This window comes from Neofelis nebulosa, chromosome 6, assembly GCF_028018385.1.
Source record: "Neofelis nebulosa isolate mNeoNeb1 chromosome 6, mNeoNeb1.pri, whole genome shotgun sequence".
Classification (NCBI taxonomy): Eukaryota; Metazoa; Chordata; class Mammalia; order Carnivora; family Felidae; genus Neofelis; species Neofelis nebulosa.
In genome coordinates, this window is record NC_080787.1 from 85,526,651 (window position 1) to 85,537,923 (window position 11,273).

Below are 11,273 nucleotides of genomic sequence, written 5' to 3' on the forward strand. Positions count from 1 at the left end.
TTTACATTTTTAAATTTGAAAAAGAATCCAAGAAGAATAATATTTCATGATGTGAAAATAATGTGAAATCCAAATTTCAGCGTTCTTAAATAATGTTTTGTTGGAAAACAGCTATGCTTATTTGCTTACATATTAACTATGACTGCTCTCACCCTACAGGCAGAGCTGAGTAGTTGCAACAGAGGATCCATAGCCTGCAAAACCTCAAATATTTACTATCTGGCCCTTTACAGGAAATGTTTGACTTAGATGATGAATTCTCCAGGTATTGCTAAGGTTCACAATATAAAAACCCTTGGACAAAAGGCAGAAGTACCTACTCCTCTACTCAGAAGATCTGCTCCTAGGCTGACTAGTGAGTTTATTTTTGTAGATACTGAAGCAAAATGTAGTGTCTGTTCTTACACTTTGGTGGGAGAGGCAGACATTCCAGAGCTATCCACACACAAGAATATACATTCTAAAAGAGTCATAATAGAAGTAGAGGGTGTGATGTAGCATCATTTATTTTCTATTCAAAAGGATGGCCTCTTTGAGGATGTAACATTTAAGTTAAAGGATAGCATTTGAAAGTCCAGGCAAAACTTTCGGGCAGAGGGAAGAACAGGTGCAGGCAGAACTGAACTGGGCACCAGGTGTGTTCCAGGAATGTAAAGAAGGTCCATGTGGCGACAACATAGTAGGTGACTGAGAGTAGGTAGGGGCTGGAGCAGGCACCACTTTGTAGATCAAATGCTAAAGATGTTGAGAATACAACAGGAAGCCTTGGAAGGGTTTTGAAAGAGAAACATGATGGGATGTACTTTTTAAAGAACTCTTTGATCGCCTCTTCCTGAAGAGTAGATAGGCATGGCAATAGCTAGAGGGGATGTGGGGACATGGGGGATGGAAAATGATACACTGGGTTTTGGCTTTTGAAGGGAGGGATCTGGTAGTCAAGGGGAGGTTGAAGGTTCACGAAATGGGCAACACATGGTGGACTGAGAAGTCTGAAAAGGAATGGAAAGGCCTTCCTGGAGGTTAGATGTGGTGATTCCTCTGCCACCAGAAGGAAGGGGAAGAAAGATTGCAGGAGTACAACTTTTAATTCCAAAGTGCATCCCCTTTTCTCTATTCAGTGCTGCTTAAAAATCTTTCTCTGGCTTTTTGTCTAATTATATTAAAGATCTAAGGAGGTCAGTGAGAAGCCCATTCTTTTTGTCTTTAATATTAAGACTTATTGTAGGGCATCTTAACCTTCATCATACATTTTATTTCTCTCTTCCTTATTCATCTTTGCTTTCTTCTCTGTTAGACTATGGTTTGTGCTTCAGGCATACAGAAAAATGCATTCATACAGTGGAGAGCTCTCTGGAAATTTTTTAAACTGTGTTCTGCCTCTTCTGTCTTCATTTTCCTCTTCCATCTGTTTATTGCCCTCTTTTTCACCCTTCCTCTACAAGATTCCTCTTTTTGTTTTGCCTTCTCATTCTCTTTCTTTGTCCCAATCTTCTCCGTTTACTCACTGCTTCTGTTTCTCTTCTCTCCCACCTCACCTCTCTTTATCTCCATCTTTTGATGACACCTGCCACATCTTTGTCTCCCATTCTATTGACAGTTCTAGCTGTGCGACCCCAGAAGAAAACCAAATCCATGTTAAAGATATATATTCTATATTTATATATAAAGATATGAAATAGGTATATTCACTGCCAAGGACACATATACAAATTTCTTGAACTCTGGGCGGAATTTTGATGACCTCCATTTTAATAAAAACCTCTTTTATATGTTTTCATATATTTTGTTTTCCATCTCTCCTGTCTACTCTCCTCCAAGAAATTCAAAGGATTCTGAATTTCTCATCCCATTTTCATAATGTAGTAATAAATTGTTCTTTATTTATTTTTTTTTTTCAACATTTTTAATTTATTTTTGGGACAGAGAGAGACAGAGCATGAACGGGGGAGGGGCAGAGAGAGACGGAGACACAGAATCGGAAGCAGGCTCCAGGCTCTGAGCCATCGGCCCAGAGCCTGACGCGGGGCTCGAACTCACGGACCGCGAGATCGTGACCTGGCTGAAGTCGGACGCTTAACCGACTGCGCCACCCAGGCGCCCCAATAAATTGTTCTTTAATGTATGTTTATATTGTTCGTGTTTTACCATGTTATAACTTTCCCCATGGGAAGCGTGAAGGGCAGCATTATACTGATTTTTAAGTTTTCAAATACACTAACTTAGCCAAATGATATATTTTTTTAAATTGATGTCAAGTTAGAGTTAATTGCTTCCTTATTGGGATTATTATAGTATCCCTTGTTTGTCTCTGAGATTTCCACTAAGAATGCTTGCTTCCCTCTTATCTAAGGAAGACCCGGGGTTAATGGTGAGCTTTTGGCTAGAACTCTATAAGAAAAAGAAGAAAAGAATTCCACAAGGGAATCAGGTGGGCCTGAAAGCCAGGTTTTACTTTGTAGCCAAACTCAGATGGAAAAATGGATATATTTCTACCTCTTTCTTATCTGAGGAACACGTGGGGTTAGTGGTAAGCTGTTGATTAGAACTCTATAAGGAAAAAAGAAAAGAAAAGAATTCCACAAGGGAATCAGGTGGACCTGAAAGCCAGGTTTTACTTCGTAGCCAAACTGGATGGAAAAATGGATATATTCCTAGAGATAGCAAGGTTTCTGTGACCTTCAGGGACTAGTTTGTTGGCTGTGGAGAGGTTTCTGTATTCCTATGTATTTATTTCTGAGTTTGGTTTTATAGTATTACCATGTTGCTGTCATGCATTTTGTTTCCTTTGTCTACCTTTCCTGAGATTCAGATTCTACTTTCAACCCCACCCTGACAGCTGCTTGTTGTTATTCTGACTGCTTGTCCATCGGCTCTTCTAGAGGTCTTAGAAGTCTTCTAGACCTTAGTCTAAGCCCTGCCTTAGCATCACTCTATAATAGTGACTCAGTGTCACAGAACATTCCATGGCCACATGCCATATAAAAATGAATATGCAGCTGCCATATCAGTACCTGAGATGTCAGTAGCTGGAGAGGACAACTATAGTTCCATATGTATCACTATTCAAATTCCAATGGTTTTAATTCCCCACATAACTGATTCCAGAATGTCTAGCCTTTTAGAACCCCCACTCTGTCAAGTGTCTCCTTTATATCCCAGGTATGTTAACATATACTCATGAATCCATCATTATCCTTGTCCCTGAGGCTGAGTTCTTCAATCTCATCAGTTGGACAGAGGAACCATTCCAAAGCAAATCATTCCCTATTGCTGCTGCTTCTGCTGTTGCTACGATCATTTGTGTCTGAGCTGGAATCTAGTTAGTGGCAGCAGAACTGGAGCCATGTGGCTCTATCTCTTGGCATTAATCTTGCAATGTTAGAAGGAAACATCCCTCTTATGGAAATGCTCAACAAAGTAAGTCCAAGAGAGATTTCCGCTACTAAGCTGTTTGAGTTCCAAAGTGCTATAGCATTTGGCTATATAACTCTTCCATTTATATAATTACTAAATTCTCCCCAGGAAAAGACACACATTTACAGGGTTGATGGATCTAGACACATTTTTATATTAGCTCTGTGATGGATTTTAGATGTTGGCAACTTGGCTAAGCTGAACTACAGTCCCCAGAACTCCATTCCTAGAATGTTTCTGGGTAGGATGGGTTATAGTCAGAGGGAGACAATATCCATTTTGTGGCATAACACATCCCTTTGTTATTCAGTCAAGCTAGGTGCTGCTGTGAAGGTGCTGCTGTGAATCTGGTTATTGTCATGCATCAGTCATCAGCAAATCAAAAGGGAGATTTTCCTTGGTGGGTCTATTTTAATTAGTTGGAAGTCCTTCCCTGAGCCCAGAGACTCCAAATAACATTTGAATCTGTAATGGGTCTTCTTTCCCCTTGGATCTTTCTTCCTAAGGGACACGTATGGTTGACAAGCGTCAGCTTGTGTTCCTCAGGTTTCTGACTGCCTGAGATCATTCTTTCCTAATCGCTATTCTGTATACTTTAGTCTTGGATTAGCCAGTCCCAAATTGCTCATCTCTTGCATAAATTCATATGCATCCTACTGTTTCTGCTTTTGCTCTGGATGAACTGTGATTGATACAAACTCCTACAAAACCATCATCTAAATGCTGGTGCTGAACAGTGTTCAGGAGACTTCTCAAAACACACCTCAGTCCAACATAAATAGACATATGGTGGGGAGATGTTGCCTAACACTACCAGTATCAAACATGTTTTGGTTGGAATTTCGCAAAGATTTGAACATTCAGACATCACAGGAAATTTTCTTTTTTATGATTCGATTATGAAGCAAAGTGAGAACATGATTTCTGTTTTCCATGGATTTGGTATCCAAATGGATAGGAAATGGTAATACAGAGGTCCCATGAATGGCTGCTTTGGAAGAAACCAAGAAACCTGGTAGAATGGTTAGAGAGTTAAGTGTATTTTTCCTGTGGCCAAATGGAATTTAAGGAAAATGAATGTAAATAGAGTCTGTCATTTGAAAATAGCTAACCTTTGTTATTTTCCTGAATTCCATTGAATCCCAACCAGATTGATTTGTGGGTCATTACTGTTAACCCAAACTGTGCCAAAGTCAATGTCATCAAGGTGTATTAAAATTATTCACTTGTTTTTGTGTAACCCTGACTTCATCAAAATGAATCCATGCCCTATTCAATTAATATCCTCATTACCATCCTCAGAAGTGAAGAGTTAAACTCACTGGGGAGCAGTAATGGTAATATGTCCAGAGAGAGATTCATCTGGTCCCAGCTGTCCATTTTATTCTAAGTGCTAAATGCGTTAATATACATAGACTATCATTTACATAGCAAGTGACTACGCAAGATGAATTATTTATTGTGTGACAACTACCTAATACCCAGTGTACTATCAAATGCAAAGCCATTTCTTATTTGACCTGTATATAAATTTGCATTATAGAATTCATTACCTTCATATATAAGTCACATTGAAGTTTTGCGCAGCTATCTCTTCGAGAATCTGTAGGTTACCTCTGCTTTGATTTAATTGCCGCTCTCCTTGTATGGCAAAGCAGCCTACTCTCGGAATGGAAGAATTTCAGGGACCCCAGCCAGGCTGCACGTGAAAAGCCTCTCCTTTGATGCAGAGTAAGGTGAGAGAGAAAGACAAGCCCAAATTTAATTAAAATGTTATGAGAGCTGGAAACCAGCACATGAGACAAAGTAAAGGGGAGCAGGGTTTGTGCCTCCTGAAGTGCGTATGCTGCCAGGGATCACCAAGGTAATAAAATTCAAGCTGCTTTCCCCAGGCAGTGGGTGACCCCATCCTCTGCAGAGAGCCGCATGTTTACATTTGGAGAGAACTGGGAGAAAGTCTTCTTGAATAAAAAATTGCCTCATTTCCAATTTATTCTTTAGTCTCTGGAATGTAATTTAATTCATCTTTGCAGTTTTCATGTGCTTTTGCACACTATTTGTCTCTGGATTATCTTTGCAACCTTAGTAATATGGTTCATCAGGGAGGTTTATGCATCTGAACATAATAGTGTTAAGACTAGTTCCCTGACCAGGCAGATAGGAAGTTAATCACCCACCTTGTTGGAGAACCAGAGCAGTACGGACTGGAAATTTCTGGTATTGAAATAAATAATGGGTAGGCTTTAGAGGCCTAAAACTTTAGGGAGCCTCCCCATTAGATTCTTAGTCAGTCGCTCAGGGCTCTACCAAATTGGATGGCCTCAAGATTTGGTTTGCTTGTGAGATTTTTTGTTACTTCCCAATTCCAGCTGGACTGCAAATACTGTGAGAAAATCCTTTCTTATTATTGGTATTTTGGCCCTTCTATTTCCCATCTCACCTGGAAACAGGCAGGGCAGAGGAGTGAGAAAATGAAAAGAACAATGGGAAAGGTAATAGAATTGCACTGAACCCTCGAAGAGATTTGCTTTGAATTCCACACGAAGGTTGAGGCACCTACAAACTTCAGCTAAGTCAGTTCAGGTGTACTTGTCCTTCCAAATGTATTTTCAGACCTCTTTTTTTCTGGAGGAAAGCTTTTTGGATATGAGATCGGTTGGAATATCCCTAAGATTACAAAGCTTCTTTGGTCTCTTGTCATTTGATACCCATACTCCCACACTAGAAATATTTTTCTTTAGTAAATGAAAATGTGGACTTAAAGATTCAATTGTAATCTAGTCCCTTACTATACAGAGCATGATCAGGGGACAGGCAGTATCAGCATCACATAGGAGCTTCTTGGAAATACCCCATCCACTCTGTGCTGACAGTACGGAGCCTACTTGGGATTCTCTCTCTCTCTCTCTCTCTCTCTTTCTGCCCTTCCCCTGCTCTTGATCTCTTGCTTGTCTTTCAAAAATAAATAAATAAATAAACATTAAAAAAAGAATCCAGACCTATTGCATCTGAATCTGACGTTCAACAAGATCCTCAGCTGCTTTGTAAGCACGTTAAAGCTTGAACTCTCTGATATAGCCCACTGACCTCCAATCACTTACATTATTTCCTCCACTGGATCCTTTCTTCAAGTGATTCAAGTGAGGCTTAGACAAGGGAGGGGAGCTGGGCTGGTATAGATGTTGAGGCTCTCAAGCTGTCCATGCCTCCTATTCCTGCTGCAGGTCTATGTTACCCCAGGGCACCATGGCATACAGCACAAAAACACTAAGCCAATTTCTGCACTTATTGTGCATTAAGAGACCGAGGCTCTGAGAGGTTATATAGCTTCCTTTAGGTCACAGAGCTTGTTAGTGCTAATGCTGGGTCTGTATACCAGGTGGTCCGATGCCCAGTTCTGTTCTCTTTTCATCCTGCCTCGTTCTGACACCCAGGATTTGCGATAAGCCTTTGAACAAAAAAATAAGCTGTGTCTGAAACTGAAGTTATTACCCAGGCTTTGCCACTCCCTGGACAGTGAAAAGCATTTAAACACCTGTCCTTGTTGAAGAGTGAATTAGTGCATTATGTGTTTATGGCTCTGATAATTGCACCCTATGCATATGATTGTCTTTATAGAACAAATCTGAGGTTGAATGCAAGCTTTTAGTTTTGATTATAAATGTTTACTTAAAAGATGGCTCCAATTCAATGCTGTGGAATCAATTCCAGTCCACTAAAGACCTCACATCTAGGCTTTTTATCCTCTGGGCCTGAAAGATGAAAAGCTTTGGATGGTGTTAAGGACTGAATGTTTGTGCACAGCCTCCTGCTTCCACCCCAATTCATATATATTGAAGTCCTAGCCTCTATTGTGATTGTATTTGGAGATATAATGCCTTTGGTAGGTAGTTAGGGTTAGATGAGTTTGTGAGGGTGTGGCCCTCATGATGGGATTAGTGTCCTTATAAGAAGAGAGAGCAGGAACCTTGCCTCTTTCTTTTCACACCCATACATAAAGAAGAGGTCATGTGATCACACAGTGAGATGGCATCTTTCTACAAGCCAGGAAAAGAGGCCTCAAAATGAAACCTGCCTTGCTGACACCTTGATGTACTTATCAGCCTCCACACCTATGAAAAATAAATTTCTGTTGTTAAGGCACCCAGTCTATTGTATTTTCTTAGGGCAGCCTCAGGAGACTAATACAGGTGACATCGCTTTCAAATCCATTTACAAGTGAAATCTGGGCATTCATATGAAAATTCAGTAATAATGATTGCTCTTAATTATTGAGTGCCTACTACATGTCAGTTACTACCAGTCACTATACTAGACATTTCATATATATTATCTATTTAGTCCTCACACTAATCCTTTACAATAAATATTACACTGGTTTTATAAATATTTTCTTTAGAGGAGGGAGCATGTCTCAGTCTGTCTTAGTATGTCTGGATTTTATCACAGTGTTTGGCATACAATGACCCTTTAAATGTTGCTATTGTGGGGCATCTGGGTGGCTCGGCTGGTTAAGCGTCCGACTTCGTCTCGGGTCATGATCTCGCAGTTTGTGAGTTCGTACCCTGCATCAGACTCTCTGCTGTCAGCGGGGAGCCCACTTGGGATCCTCTGCCTCCCTCTATCTCTGCCCCCCCCCCCCCCCCCCCGCTCATGCATAGGGTTGTGCTCTGTCTTTCTCTCAAAAATAAACATTTAAAGAAAAATAAATGCTGTTATCATACTGGAGGTTATGAGATTTGCCCGAGGTCATGCATTTGCAAATTTTCAGATCCACAGCTATCTTTCCAAAGCTGGTTATAATAGTGCTCTTGCCACTCTTTTGAATTGAGGCTGTCCCTGGGACTTGCTTTGACCAACAGAAAGTAGCAGAGCAACAATTGGGAGTTTTGAGCCTAGGTGTCAAGACAAAGGTCTCCTCCTCAGACTTCCATGGAAAGGAGCCTGAGATAGTTTCCATTAGGGTGCAACAGCTTGTACTCATCAGTATCAACCACCATCCACGGGACCGAGCCTGTCTTGGACCTGGACTGTGAAGCCTAGTAGGCTGCATGTTGCCGCATGAGTGAGCAAAAGTAAGACAAGCAGAAGAATTGCCCATATGAGCTCAGCCAAAATTTATGACCCATATGATTATAAAGTAATAAATGATTGTTTGAAGCCATTATTTCGATTACTACATAATAGAAAACTGATATACTCATGCTCCTTCTACTCCCTAGATGTTGATGAGGATGGCGGTGATGAAAAGGATATCCATAATATTATGTGACATTGTTGAAAGATTATGTGTGCAAACAACACTAAGAATTTCACATGCATTATATCATTTAATAGGTTAACCATCCTATGAGTGGTACTACATTATCTCCCACTTTTTTTTTATTTAAAAAAAATTTAAACATTTATTTTTGAGAGACAGAGAGAGGCAGAGCATGAGCAGGGGAGGGAGAGAGAGCGAGAGACACAGAATCCGAAGCAGGCTCTAGGCTCTGAGCTGTTTGTTAGCACAGAGCCCGACACGGGGCTTGAACTCCCCAACTGCAAGACCATGACCTGAGCTGAAGTCAGACGCTCAACCGACTGAGCCACCCAGGCACCCCTATTATCTCCCACTTTATTGGTGAGAAAACTAAATCAAACAACTTTCCTGGATCACACAGCTAGTAAGTGTTGAAGAGGTTATATTCCAGAACCAACACTCTCAACCACTAAGCTACAGAATTGAAAAAAGAGAAGCCACGGTGCAATGTGTTATGTAGTAGTGAATGGAGGGAGCTATAGGGATACACTTATGGAGCTAATGGGCTAAAGGAGTGTAATAGGCAGAATAATGGTCCCTCTGCATTGTCTATGTCCTAATCTTCAAAACCTGGGACCATGTTATATTACATGACAAAGGAGAGTTAAGGTCGCGGTGGAGTTATGTTTGCTATATTAGTTTCTTATGGCTGCTATAGTAAGTTGCCATACACTTGGCGGCTTCAGAAAACAGAAATCGATGGTCTCACACATCTGAAGGCCAGAACTCTAAAATCAGCCTCACTGGGCCGAAATCCAGATGAGGACAGTCTTGAAATTCCCTCCAAGCTTTAGGGGAGAATCTTCTCCTTGCCTCTTCCAGCTTCTGGTGGCTGTTAGTATTCCTTGGCTTGTGGCTACATCACTCAGATCTCTGTCTCTGTGGTCACTTGTCTTCTCTTCTGTGCATATCATCTCCTTCTGCCTCCTTTATATAAAGACACTTGTGATGGCTTTTAAAGGCTACTCTGATAATCTAGGACAATCTCCCCATTTCATGACACATCATTGAATCATGTCTGTAAAGTCTTTTTTTAATTTTATTTTTTGCCCTAGAAGGTAACACTTATGGGTTCCCAGGATTAGGACATGGATCTCTTTTAGGGGACATTATTCAGCCCACCACAGGTGATTACTGTGAGGTAGGATGAGTTGAGATGGAGACAGTATTGTGAATTATTCAGGAGGGCCCAATGTAATCCCAAAGGTACTTTAAAATGAAAAAGGAAGGCAGAAGAGAGTCAGAGGAGATGTGACTATAAAAGAAAGGCAGAGAGATGGAACATTATAATGGATTCTCTTACAGCCTCCAGAAAAGAGTTCAGCCTTGTGGATACCTTGATTTTAGCCCAGAGAGACCTGTCGAACTGTTAGGTAGTAAATTTGTATTGTTTTAAGTCACTAAGTTTGTGTAATTGGCTAGATGGTACAAGCTAAAATGCTCTATTTTAAAGCTAACTTTTGTTCAATATTTCCTTTCCATCAGTTACTATGTAGATTTTTATATATGTATTATTTCATGTGATTTTCAGGGAAACAATGAAACAACAAACTTTTTGAAGCGATGTCTCCATATAATAGCTATGAATACAGTATTCCCCTCTTATCCGCGTTTTCAGTTACCTGGCTGTCAACCATGTTACAGAAGCAAATGATCCTCTTTCTGACAAATTGTCAGAAGGTCAATACTAGCCTAACACTACCACAATGCCTGTGTCATTCTCCTCATTTCATCTCATCATGTAGACATTGTGTCATCTCACATAATCACAAGAAGAAGGGTGAGTATTGTACAATAAGATATTTTGACAAAGAGACAGACAGAGGAGAGAGGGAGAGAGAGAGAGGTCACAGTCATATACCTTTTACTACAGTATATTATTATAATTGTCCTATTTTATTATTGGCTATTGTTAATCTCTTGCGGTGCCTAATTTATAAACTAAAGTTTATCATATATGTGTAAATAGGAAAGAAAAAAGAAAACAGGATACATGGGGTTTAGTAGTATCCATGGTTTATATAGACCTTCAGGTGTGATTCAGGAGTACTCACCAGAGCATGTTCTTCTCAACCAAGCATTAAAGACGCCTGAATGAAGATATCTCTATTTATGGATAAGGTTGTATCAGAGCTACAAATAGGAGTTCTTGTAGTCTTTGAGTGAAAGATGATCTAACTTATTTTTTTCTTCTGGTAATTCCTTCTTTTGGCCCATAGCACTGAAGAAAAAAAGAGTTGAATGGAAGAAAGAAACAAAAGGGCTAGATATAGAGGAAGGGAGGTTTATATTTAAGCTTTTGTTAATTCAAGTTAACTTTAAGCTCCTTTTGAAATATTGCAACTATTCTTTAGAGATGAATTCAAGCATCCAGAGTTTTCTTGATTCCAATCTCTGCTTTCTTATCAATGCATAGCTGATGTCCATCAAATGGCAATATGCCTACAGAAATAAGCTCTAGGAAATTAATTCAGTTTTCAGCAAAGTGCCACTTATTTGTCATTTCAGTTATGGGTCTGCCTGCGTTATTCTGCACCATGACTGAGTTTTGTCCAAT